Source organism: Rana temporaria, chromosome 10 (genome assembly GCF_905171775.1).
Source record: "Rana temporaria chromosome 10, aRanTem1.1, whole genome shotgun sequence".
Taxonomy (NCBI): Eukaryota; Metazoa; Chordata; class Amphibia; order Anura; family Ranidae; genus Rana; species Rana temporaria.
Window position 1 is genome coordinate 18,878,813 of NC_053498.1, and position 13,946 is coordinate 18,892,758.

The window sequence follows — 13,946 nt, forward strand, 5'->3', positions numbered from 1 at the left end:
TGCAGTCTCTGATCATATCCTGTACCATATCTGCAGTCTCTGATCATATCCTGTACCATATCTGCAGTCTCTGATCATATCCTGTACCATATCTGCAGTCTCTGATCATATCCTGTACCATATCTGCAGTCTCTGATCATATCCTGTACCATATCTGCAGTCTCTGATCATATCCTGTACTATGTCTGCAGTCTCTGATCATATCCTGTACCATATCTGCAGTCTCTGATCATATCCTGTACCATATCTGCAGTCTCTGATCATATCCTGTACCATATCTGCAGTCTCTGATCATAGCATGTACCATATCTGCAGTCTCTGATCATATCCTGTACCATATCTGCAGTCTCTGATCATAGCATGTACCATATCTGCAGTCTCTGATCATATCCTGTACCATATCTGCAGTCTCTGATCATAGCATGTACCATATCTGCAGTCTCTGATCATATCCTGTACTATGTCTGCAGTCTCTGATCATATCCTGTACCATATCTGCAGTCTCTGATCATATCCTGTACCATATCTGCAGTCTCTGATCATATCCTGTACCATATCTGCAGTCTCTGATCATAGCATGTACCATATCTGCAGTCTCTGATCATATCCTGTACCATATCTGCAGTCTCTGATCATAGCATGTACCATATCTGCAGTCTCTGATCATATCCTGTACCATATCTGCAGTCTCTGATCATATCCTGTACCATATCTGCAGTCTCTGATCATATCCTGTACCATATCTGCAGTCTCTGATCATATCCTGTACCATATCTGCAGTCTCTGATCATAGCATGTACCATATCTGCAGTCTCTGATCATATCCTGTACCATATCTGCAGTCTCTGATCATAGCATGTACCATATCTGCAGTCTCTGATCATAGCATGTACCATATCTGCAGTCTCTGATCATATCCTGTACCATATCTGCAGGGCTGGACTCAGACAAAAATTCGGCCCTGGACTTCATCCAGACTGGCCCACTTTGACAGGTCTCTCTCATGGCGGCCGGACAACTCCCGCACCCACCCCCCCCCCCCGCCACCCAAGCCCCCTCTCCACCTTCACTAGCCACTAGGCTTTATTAGAGTAGAACGGCTGGTACTGGTACTCTTATAGGCAGTACCAGTGGGGAAGCTAGACATTATTTCACCCGGGGCAAAGAATCAGTTCGGTGCCCCCCCTTATGGGACAAGATTAGGCAGAAGTGAGAAACTTCCAGGCCATAGCTGTTGCGTCAGCTGTCTGTCCCCTCCCCCATGCTCCTCTGTCCCCTCCCCCATGCTCCTCTGGTCCTCCCCTTGCTTCTCTGTTCCCCCCAGGTGAGCGCTGCGGGGAGGGAGAGGAGGTGAGCGCTGCGGGAAGGGAGAGACAGAGGAGCGGAGGGGGGGCGGCGGTCCGCTGTCACTGAAGCCGGCCCACTGAGCCATCGGCCCACCTGGAAACTCCCTGTAGTCCCAATGGCCAGTCCATCCCTGCATATCTGTAGTTTCTGACCATCTCTTGTATCATGTATCATGTCTGCAGTCTCTGACCATAAGCTGCACTGTTTCTGACCATCTCCTGTACCATGTCAGCAGTTTCTGACCATCGCCCATATTATGTTGACAGCCTCTGACAATCTCTTGTATCATAGTTGTATGATATCTTACCTGTAGTTTTGACTATATCATTTTGTGTGTCTGAATTTTATGTGTGGCCCTTTGTTGATGTCAGGGGCTGCATTTGAGGCCCCCTATATCAAAAAAGTTGCCTATCACTATTTAAAACCATTCCCCATTTTTGGACCCGTATGTTATTTGATGCATTGAGGCTTGCTGCAAGAAGGCTGTCTATTTATGAATGGACTAGCAGCGCAACACAATGCCAAAAAAGTGGCACCCGCACAAATTTGTTTCAAGGCAGTGCACCACAAGACTTAAGGCCCGTACACACGATCTGACTTTTTGACAACCAACCTCTGACGGACCTGTTTTAGCAGACAATCCGACCATGTGGACGCTCCATCGGACAAACTTTTTTTCGCTTTTTCATCGGACAAATGTTCGCTGTGTGAACAGACAAACTTCCCGGCAACAAATGTCCTACGTCGGCTAATCTGATTGTGTGCACACAAGTCCAAAGTACAAACACACATGCTCAGAACCGATGCTAAAGATCAGACAACAATAGCAGAAGTTGCCCAAAGGGTGGCGGTAAAGAGCAGAAAAAAACACGTAGTACGTCTATTACATCACTACGTTCGTGTTTGTTGGCTGAACCGTGTGTATGCATACCAAGTTCACGGACAATGCCCTTCGGAGCAAAATCCACGGAAAAGTCCATCTGAAGTCCGATCTTGTGTATGAGGCTATAGATGCTTCACATTTGTGCATTAAAACGCTGTGGGCTAAGGCAGGCCATAGATGATGCAACCACCATGGGTTGCAGGAAAGAAAATCGCTTGGTTCTCCCATTAACACTGTCAATGGGATCCCTCCCGTGGAGCTATTGTGTTCTCCCAGCAGGGGGGATGGTGCGGGGAGTCATCCATGCTGGGACCACACAGTAATTATTGCTAGCCGCTGACAGCAATCACATGTAAAAATCTGACATGCTGTTTGTACCCAAGTCAATCGATGGATCCACTTGGGTACAATCGGCCTGCCCATTAATGGTTTGAATCTTGTCCCTGCTGAACCACCCGAGATTTGAACCATCTATGTCCGGCTTGGCTATACCAATGGAGCAACAGACAGCAAATAAAAACCCAACAGAGGTTTGGGCTGGAGTTGGGCTTTCATTTTGGCCTCTTGACGCCATGATCTCATTCTAAAGCCTCATACACACGATCGGACTTCCAAATGACTTTTCCGTGAAATTTGCTCTGAAAGGGCGCTGCCCGTGAGCTTGGTATGCATACACACGGCAGAACATTTTCAGCCAACTTTCACCAAATCACGTGGTTTTTCAGCTCTTTACCGCCACCCTTTGGGCAACTGCGGTTGTTGGCTGATCTTTAGCATTGGTTCTGAGCATGCGTGTTTGTACTTTGGTTGGATTATCCTCCATCAGACATTTGTTGATAGAAAGTTTAAGACAATTAACAGCGAAAATTTGTCAGAGAAAAAAAAAAAAAAAACAATTGTCCGATGGAACATACACACGGTCGGATTGTCCGATCAAACACGTCTGTCGGACCGTTGTTAAAAAGTCTGATCGTGTGTACGGGCCTTTATGATTACCATAAACCGTTATTACTTGAAATAAATGTGGCGTACACACGGTCGAACATGTCCACTGAAACTGGTCCGCGGACCAGTTTCCGCGGACATGTCCGACCGTGTGTACGGCCTAGCGGACAGGTTTCCAGCGGACAAAAGTTTCATGTCCGATGGTTAGTACACCTAATCGGACATGTCCGCTGGTTATGACGTGTAACCAGCGTCCCGAAATCCCGCGCATGCGTCGAATTGATTCGACGCATTCGTGGAAGCATTGCACTTCCGTGTTTGAGAACGTCGGTGTCTTCTACGTCATCGCGTTCTCTGTCCGCGGGAATTTTGGTCTGATGGTGTGTACACACATCAGACCAAAAGCTCCCAGGTCCGCGGACCGTTTTCATCGGACATGTCTCCTCGTGTGTACGGGGCCTCAGAAAAATTGTAAAAAAGATGGACTTTGTAGGCACAACTTAGGAATGTAAAAAGTTGATTTTAATAATATATAAATATAATACAAATTCAAAGATGCCAATTGCATCAGGAAAGATATATAAAAAAACTTAATAAAAAACAGATGTCAGGATGTATGACCAGGTGAAACAACCACAGATATACGCTAGGATGGTTGTTGGCTTTGTCGCCAACAGAACATGACGCATAATGTTGATATGGCCTGGGTCGACACCATCAGGGTCTTGACAAGTGTAGAAGTTGCTCAAATGTTGCTCAACACGTTTCGCGGATCGTAGCCGCTTCCTCAGGAGCTTTTGAACTACAACATAGAAAAGATAACAAATACAAACAGAAAGGATATTAAGACATACGCCAACAGATCCACAAAGTTTGCGATCATGAAAAAGCACCGAGTAATTAGTAAGGTACACTCACCAATCTAATGGTGTTTTTGAAGAATAACCACCATGATCGCATGCTTTGCCAGCATGAGAGGCTACTGTCCCACCTTACTAATTACCCAGTGCTTTTTCACGATCGCAAACTTTGTGGATCTGTTATTAGCGTATGTCTTAATATCCTTTCTGTTTGTATTTATTATCTTTTTTATGTTGTAGTTCAAAAGCTCCTGAGAAAGCGGCTACGTTCCGTGAAACATGTTGAGCAACATTTGAGCAACTTCTACACTTGTCAAGACCCTGATGGTGTCGACCCAGGCCATATCAACTTTATGCGTCATGTTCTGTTGGCGACAAAGTCAACAACTATCCTAGCGTATATCTGTGGTTGTTTCACCTGGTCATACATCTTGACATCTGTTTTTTTTTTTTTTTTTTTAAGTGTTTTATATATCTTTCCTGATGCAATTGGCATCTTCAAATTGTATTATATTTATGGATTATTAAAATCTATTTTTTTACTTTCCTAAGTAGTGCCTACAAAGTCCATCTTTTCTACCATTTTTCTTAAACATTTATTAAGGATGTGGCACTATATTTACTAAGGGTGTTGATCAGGGGCGTTTGAATGAATTTGGGGGCCCCAAGCAAAATGCCCCCCCCCCCAAGCACCCCCCTCCCTAATCCCTATGTTTTTCTATTCTCCCCTTCTTCCCTGTAGGCTGCCGCTGTAGCGTGGCCGAGCTCCTCTTCCTCCTGTCAGTCCGGTGTTCTATCATTATGGGTCCCCAGTTCCCAATCAGATAGCGCCTCGGCCGGGTACCGCGCGGCACAGGAAATTCAGTTTCCTGTGTTCCTGGCCGGACTGAAAGGAAGTGAGCACTCAGTGTGCACTTCCTGTCAGTCCGGCCGGGAACAGACAGGAGGAAGGAAGAGGAGCTCGGCCACGCTACAGCCTGGGAAGGGGAAGTCGGGGGCCCCAGATCAGCTTGGGGCCCCAAGCAATTGTTTGTTTTGCCTGTCCTGTAGTGACGGGCCTGGTGTTGATTGCCACCCAAGGGCATAGCAATCAAAATCTAGCATTACTTGAAATAAAGGCATCAGTGGTAATGTGAATGCTAAAAAAATCACTTTCATTCGTCTCTACCACAAATACCCAACCAATCACCAGACGCCGGCGTATGACAACTGTAATGCGGATGGAGTCAATACAGCGACACCTCTCAACCATTAAGCAACAGAAATATTATTTACTAATTTCTTAGAATATCATCCTGGTGTTGTGAATCAAAAATGAATCATTCCGTTTGTTCCCGGACGGCTCAAGTAAATAATCAATTGCTCAAAAATGTTTTCTTTTTGAAGAAAAAAAATAAAAATTAACGACGGCACTTTAGTTGAAATCCATACAGAGCAAGCCTTTTTAGAAACACTTCCATGACCATTACATGCGATATCGATGTGTTCTCCTTGTTGTAACACAAAGAACCTTCTTTTAACGACACGCCGCAAGATGGTATGAAGTGCCCAGCAATCACAGGGAGCACGTTGGCTTCCATCTTCAAGAAAAATGGCAAACGCTGATTGGCTGCTGAAGGTCAAAGTGGATTTGCGCACCTTGTTAGGACAACTTTGGTTGCTTCAGTCTGTGGACAATTCTAAGCAGAACCCCCCCGTCCCGTCCCGTCGGGTTCTTGTGCTTCACCTGTGTACCCAGTCTAGTATATTGTGCAGTACGTGTGTGTTTGAGGCCCCGACCTCCCTCTCCTCACCCAGTGTTCTGTCCAGATGTCTGTGCTAAGTTTTTGGAATGGGAGGGAGACCAAGGAGGAAAAAGCAAAATGGGAAAAACCCGCAGGTGCTTTCTGTGTATCTGTGAGTGAAAAGACTGGGTTGGAGTATTCCCAGAGCAAAGCAATAAAGAAATACACAAACAATCAACTGTCTTGGCATGTGCTTTTCAAGGGGACTTGTTCATTGGGCGGTACACTACATTGATAAGAATTGAGACCTCTGACGCGATTTTAGGGCGAACCCCATTCTGCCGTTGACCCAAATCATAATAGTGAAACACGCAGACCAGAGAGAGAAACATTCTACATCGTTCACCTTTCCAACGTTCAGCCAAAGAGGAAGGGGCTGGACTTTATTGGTCTTTTTCTCAACAAAATGACATCATACAGATAAGCATACTGATTGGTTCAGTTCATATAGTTCAGTCCCTTATTACACGCCCCTGTGAGTTTATTCTTGGCATGCTTGTAAGCGGGGTGAGGGGTGCGGCGATTCACTGAGGGAGACACACGTAAAGTTCTTTGAACAAGGTAACGTTTATTACCGAGAGGCGGTAGTACCCTGTTTCCCCAAAAATAAGACCTACCCTGAAAATAAGACCTAGCATTATTTTCCCAGGAGGGCTGCAATATAAGACCTACCCCGAAAATAAGCCCTAGTTAAAAATGCTTATAAAATCCTAAAATCCACTCTATTACAGTAGTATATAATGTACAATGTGTGTGTTTCTGTAATATAATTGTGGGGAAGAGAACTCCGGCGGGTCACAGAAGCACAGAATGGCGCTATAACAAAGTTATTTGGCACAATTATATTACAGGAACACGCACATTGTACATTATACAGGGTGGGCTATTTATATGGATACACCTTAATAAAATGGGAATGGTTGGTGATATTAACTTCCTGTTTGTGGCACATTAGTATATATAAGGGGGGGGGACTTTTCAAGATGGGTGGTGACCATGGCGGCAACCATTTCCATTTTATTAAGGTGTATCCATATAAATGGCCCACCCTGTATAATACTGTAATAGAGTGGATTGTAGGATTTTACAATCATTTTAACTCAGTTCACACTGGGGATTCCTGACAGGGAGGGAGAGGGGGGAGAAGACAGCACAATACATAGTAAGACCTACCCCGAAAATAAGCCCTACTGTGTCTTTTGTTGGCATAATTAATATAAGACCCGGGCTTATTTTCGGGGAAACACAGTAGTAACAGTCTTTACAATCAAATGGCAAAGGATTCCTCTCCAGGCATGGAGGCACAGATATGCAGTACAGATACTGTAGTTCTAAGCGATGTGGCTTTCTGAGTATCACAGGCACTTCCCACTTAATGGCATATTATATACCCCAGTTCACAATGCTTATTGGAAGAGGCTGGAAACACATTACCCGTAGCAGCTGGGAGTCTTTCATCCGACCAAGGTTACCACTGCAGGACCCCTAAACTATCCCTCACAGGCCGGAACACTCTCCCTGGCTTCTCCTGTCTCTCCCTCACAAGCAGGGTCTCTGTCCCTATCTACATCCACACGTGTTCTGCCTAAAAACTTGCCTGAGCTTTACTATAAAAAGAAACCACACAAAGATGGTCGCCCAAATCTCTCGAGATCTCGTGCGGCCTATCAGAAACAGGGCTCCTCCAAAATGGTGTTGGAGACACTCTAGAGGCAGAAGTGTTAAACGTAAATACTTACAAAAACATAAACAATTTGACTGCAGTATGAACACATATGATTACTTTACCACTTGCTCTTGCAGCACTAGACTGCCCTATCACTGACAGCTGCTTACATGCTGCACACGTTCTTTTTGCCATGTGGCACAAAAGTCCCCTGCAGCATACAGGGTCCCATACGCAATCTTCCAGGGTTCATACTGGAGAGAGAAAGAAGGGGGGCTTTGGAGTGGAGAGCGAGCAGTAAAAGGGAGGGGTTTGAGACATCTGTTTGCTATTATTTTCCCGGGCCGAGACTTAACTCCATAATCTGACATAACTTCTTTGAATTGTAACTTTAAAACATTATTAGCTAGATTCAGGATGGCGAGCGCATACTTGCGGCGGCGTAGCTTAAGGCATTTAGGCTACACCGCCGTAAGTTAGCGAGGCAAGTACATGATTCACAATGTACTTGCCTGTGAAGTTACGGCGGCGTAGCCTAAAGTGGGCGGGCGTAAGGGCGCCTAATTCAAATTTGGCTGAGGGGGCGTGTTTTATGATAATTAGGCTTGACCCGACGTGATTGACGTTTTTTTGCAACTGCGCATGCGCCGTATGCCTACATTTCCCAGTGTGCATTGCGGCTAAGTCCGCCGCACGGGCCTATTGATTTCGACGTGGACATAAACGACGCAAATCCCTATTCACGGACGACTTACGCAAACAACGTAAAATTTTCAAATTTCGAAGCGGGAACGGCGGCCATACTTAACATTACTATTCCATCTATTTGGTGGAATAACTTTAGGCCGCTAATGCGTTACGTAAACGGCGTATCTGTACTGCGTCAGCTGGGCGTACGTTCGTGAATAGGCGCATCTACTGATTTACATATTCTACGCCGACCACAATGGAAGCGCCACCTAGCGGTCAGCCTAAAAATTACACTTTAGGATACGAGGGTGTAAGACACTTACGCCGCTCGTATCCAAGCCTAATTTAAGCGTATCTGGTTTCCAGAATACGTTTAAATTAGCGCGGGCGCACATTCAGACTTAGGCTGGCGTATCTACTGATACGCCAGCCTAAGTCTCTCTGAATCTGGCTATATATCTATATCTGTCGTTTCATTTAAGGAATATAAGACTTGTAGTATATATCTTATATAGATAAAGAAATAAAAACAATATAAGAATATAAAAGAAATAGACGAATATAATGAAAGAAAAACAACTCTTCAGTGGTTCTAATCATAACACAAAATATTCATTTTAGTGAATTCCATCACAACATGACCAAAGTTTTGTGGACAACGATCATCACAAATGTACGGACACCCAACCAAAGTGATTGAGCCTAGGTGTTTTCTTTAGGGCTGTTACTGATTAAAATTTTCGTGATCGATTTTTATTAATCTACTAATTTCGATTAATTATAACGCACATACAGATCCAACTACTTTTAGCTGATCTCCTTGCAGGCTGATTCCCAGTGCAGCTACCAACCACTAGAAAAATGGATAGCAGGATACAAAAAACACACAAAGGCAGCGCTCGATGGGAATAGCATTACATTTTTTTATAGTCTTTAACCACTTAAGACCCGGACCAAAATGCAGCTAAAGGACCTTGCGCCCTTTTTGCGATTCGGCACTGTGTCGCTTTAACTGACAATTGCGCGGTCGTGCTCCCAAACAAAATTGGCGTCCTTTTTTTCCCACAAATAGAGCTTTCTTTTGGTGGTATTTGATCACCTCTGCGGTTTTTATTTTTTGCGCTATAAACAAAAATAAAGCGACAATTTTGAAAAAAATGCAATATTTTTTACTTTTTTCTATAATAAATACACACGGCTCTCCCCGTTCTTCAGCTCCGGGGACCTATTGCGGGACTCCAGCGGCGATCGGGTCCGCAAATCCCGCGGTCACGGAGCTTCGGGTCGCGGGCGCGTGCCCACGACTCCACGGCTGGGCTAAAAGAGCAACGTACCTATACGTTGATGTGCCCAGCCGTGCCATCCTGCCGACGTATATCGGTGTGAAGGGGTCCTTAAGTGGTTAAGTGGATGTAAACCCAACATTTTTATTTTTTATAAAAGATTTCCTATCATCTGTGCCCAGTCTTGCCACACAGAGTTAATCCAGCTCTGAGCAATCCTCTTTTATAGTTCAGTGAAAATTAACAGACTTCCACATAAAAATCTGTCTAAATAAAAAGTCCTTTCCTCTCTCCTTGCTTTGAGTGACAGGTTATTTACATATCTAGCTTGGACATGTTTATCATAATATGAGGTGATCCACAGTATAAAAAGTGAGAAATCCACCCCTCCCCCACATAACACATCCTGGTAATATACAATGAACTGTGGATCTCCTCATATTATGATAAACATAACATATGATAAACATGTCCAAGCTAGATATGTAAATAACCTGTCACTCAAAGCAAGGCGAGAGGAAAGGACTTTTTATTTAGACAGGCTTTTATCTGGAAGTCTTCAGTGAAAATGAACAGTAAAAGAGGATTGCTCAGAGCTGGATTAACTCTGTGTGGCAAGACTGGGCTCAGATGATAGGAAATATTATACTCTACATTGTGACATAAAAAAAAAAAAATCCACTTTAAGGACCGAGCCTGTTTTTCAGATTTGGCGTTTACAAGATTAATAGGCTGCGTAGGCCCATGTTTTTCGGGTATGTTGCCACCAACACTTCACCGTGGCGCCCCTGTGCCAACTATCAGCAGCAGGAGTCCTAAATTGCCCAACCTTTTCTCTAAAGGGGCACTCCACCCACATCTTCTTCCGGGGGTGCTTCCACCAGCACTTCTGCCTGAACCGTGGGCTCCCACTAATGCAGTGTTTCTCAATTCCAGTCCTCGGGCCCCCCCAACAGGTCAGGTTTTCAGGATTTCCATTATTTTGCACAGGTGATTTGATCAGTTTCACTGCCTTAGTAATCACCACAGCCTTTTCATCTGAGGGAAATCCTGAAAACCTGACCTGTTGGGGGGGCCTGAGGACTGGAATTGAGAAACACTGCACCAATGTCTCTACCCCTTCTATCTGCTGGCCTCAAGATCCTTCTTTTTCCTCCCACGGACCTACTCTCCTGGGACTGTTGGGGACCTACTTCCACGGGGTCTGTCAGGGACTGACCGCTCTCACTACCTGACTCAACATTAACTAACAACATTTGTTTCTCAGGTTCACTAACCCCCACGTGGTTACCTTTGGCAACCAAACCATCTGAGATCAACACGACACCCTTCTGTGTAACCTCACCGGCACTGTTCCACAAAGGGTTACTCAACTCAACATTGTCATTGGGACCTCTTGTCCCCTTGTTTGCTAGGACAGTGTCTATGGAGGGACCACCTACAGGCAAGCAGTTAATCCCTATGGGACAGTCCCGCAGTTTCACAGCGCCCCCTGTTGTCCAACACGCCGATAGCAATTGTCCTACCAACGCACATTTTTCCATACCACTGTCTTTAACCACTTCTGTGTCCATTGGTACCTCAACCCAGGGGAGGGCTGGCAGGGGGGGCAGGGTGGAAATCTCCCCCTGGGCTGGAGACACTATGCACAGCCACCGGCCGCCACTACCAAACGCTGTTTTTGCAGAGCAGGAATATGCCTGCTGGAGCTCTGTTAACACAGATCACGGCCCCCGCTCACCTCCCGCTGTGCAGCCGTGCCTGTGTCAGCTCCGAGGTAGATGGCTGCAGGGCTGAGCTATGTCTCGTCTCACACATAGCTCAGCCTCAGCGCACACCAGCGCTGACATCCCCTTCTCTCTCTGCACAGACACGAGGAGAGATAGAGCTCATCTGCTCCTCCTCCTTCTGAGTCTGCCCTGCCCACACTCCCCGGGCATGTGTGGGCACTGGACAGGAAGTTTAAACCCAAAAAAGCATCAGACAGCCTGCCTGCGCCTCAGCCTCCATCCTGGTAAGCTCACACTCTCAAGTCTCTCCTGCCTCCCAGTGTATAAAAAGGTATATATAAGGTATGTATAATGTGGACTTTGTTAAAGGGGAGGGGGGGGGGGGGCAGGCTTTGGTGAGCAGAGACCCTCTTTACACAATAGTCCACAGCATGCACCCTTAAATCAAGTTTCCCAGAACACCCCTTACATCAGATCTGATGTAAGGGGGGGCCTCTGTGCGGACTCTGATGTAAGGGGGGGCCTCTGTGCGGACTCTGATGTAAGGGGGGGCCTCTGTGCGGACTCTGATGTAAGGGGGGGCCTCTGTGCGGACTCTGATGTAAGGGGGGGCCTCTGTGCGGACTCTGATGTAAGGGGGGCCTCTGTGCGGACTCTGATGTAAGGGGGGGCCTCTGTGCGGACTCTGATGTAAGGGGGGGCCTCTGTGCGGACTCTGATGTAAGGGGGGGCCTCTGTGCGGACTCTGATGTAAGGGGGGGCCTCTGTGCGGACTCTGATGTAAGGGGGGGGCCTCTGTGCGGACTCTGATGTAAGGGGGGGCCTCTGTGCAGACTCTTGCGATCATGAAAAATCTTAGACTGTTTTCCTCGATCCATCACTTTTCCACGCTCTATGGGCCACTTGACTTCACTTGCCCCCCAGGCCTAAGGCTGCCAGCCCTCCCCTGCCTCAACCAATAGCTCAGAATTGTCTGACAGTGCTCTACTGTGCTTCTCACACACGTTTTCGTTACAGTTACCACTACTGTTATTTCCTGTCAACGTGTCTCCGGGTACCTCAAACTGCACCTCTTTGCGAGAAATGGACTGAATGCCCACTACTGCCACGTCGATGCCGAGCCCTTCCTTTACATGAGGTCTAGAGGGTGAGACAGTACGCGCGTCACGTACCAACCACTGCTCAGCCGTACCTCGGACCGCACCAGTAGGAACGCACCCCATCACATCAGCACACGGAGAGACTTCCACTATGTCTATTATTTCTAACAATTCTCCTAAAGCGCCTTCTGCACACAACCGCCGCTGGAAGCACTCTAAGAGAACTGTGAGACAACCTTACACAAAATTAACCAACAGTACAGCAACCAGTTTTCATCAATACTGCCTAACAACGTCTGTACCACCTGTGTCCACCGATTGGTACTACACAGTACCACGTCACTCCTCTGCTGTGGATACATGCAGGTGTACATCGGAAAGGTTTTCACCAATTGCAATAACATCTCAGTTATTTCTAGACATGCCACATCTAAACACAGAACTCTAAGAATTTTTCCTTTACTAACGATGTGAAGGGGCTTATTTGCTAAAGCGTGAGAGGCTGAGTCATTTAATCACTTCCAGACCTTAGGTGTTTTTCAGATTTGGCGTTTGTAAGACTAAAACAGTTTTTTCTGCTAGAAAATTACTTAAAACCCCCAAACATATATATTTTTTTTCTAACACCCTAGAGAATAAAATAGTGGTCATTGCAATACTTTTTGTCACACCGTATTTGCGCAGCGGTCTTACAAGCGCACTTTTTTTGGAAAAAATTCACTTTTTTTAATTAAAAAATAAGACAACAATAAATTTGGCCCAATTTTTTTTACATATTGTGAAAGATAATGTTACGCCGAGTAAAATGATACCCAACATGTCACGCTTAAAAATTGCGCCTGCTCGTGGCATGGCGTCAAACTTTTACCCTTAAAAATCTTGATAGGCGACGTTTAAAAAATTCTACAGGTTGCATTTTTTGAGCTACAGAGTAGCTCTAGGGCTAGAATTATTGCTCTCGCTCCAACGATCGCGGCGATACCTCACTTGTGTGATTTAAATACCGTTTTCATATGCGGGCGCTACTCGCGTATGCGTTCGCTTCTGCGCGCGAGCTCGTCGGGACGGGGCGCTTTAAAAAAAATTTTTTGTTTGTTTTCTTATTTATTTTTATTTTATTACTTTTTACACTGAAAAAAAAAAATTTGATCACTTTTATACCTATTATAAGGGATGTTTACATTCCTTGTAATAGAAAAAAGCATGACAGGTCCTCTTAAATATGAGATCTGGGGTCAAAAAGACCTCAGATCTCATATTTAGACTAAAATGCAAAAAAAAAAAAAAAAAAAAAAAAAAATGAAAAAAACTGTAATTTTTTCAAATGACAAAAAAAAACAATTTTCTTTAAGAGGCTGGGCGGGACTGACGTTTTGACGTCACTTCCGCCCAGCGGAGCTATGGGGACGGGCGAAGGAGATTTTTCCTTCAGTCTTGTCCTGTCACCAGCCGAACGGTCCCGATCGCCTCCGCCGCTACCGACGGCTCCGGTAAGCGGCGGAGGGTGCGGGAGAGTGGCGGGGGCCCTCTCCCGCCACCGATAACGGCGATCTCGTGGCGAATCCGCCGCGGAGACCGCCGTTATCGTGTACTGGACCGCGCACACTAAAGATCGATACCTCGGTTGTGGCAGCAGCTGCTGCCGTTACCGAGATATC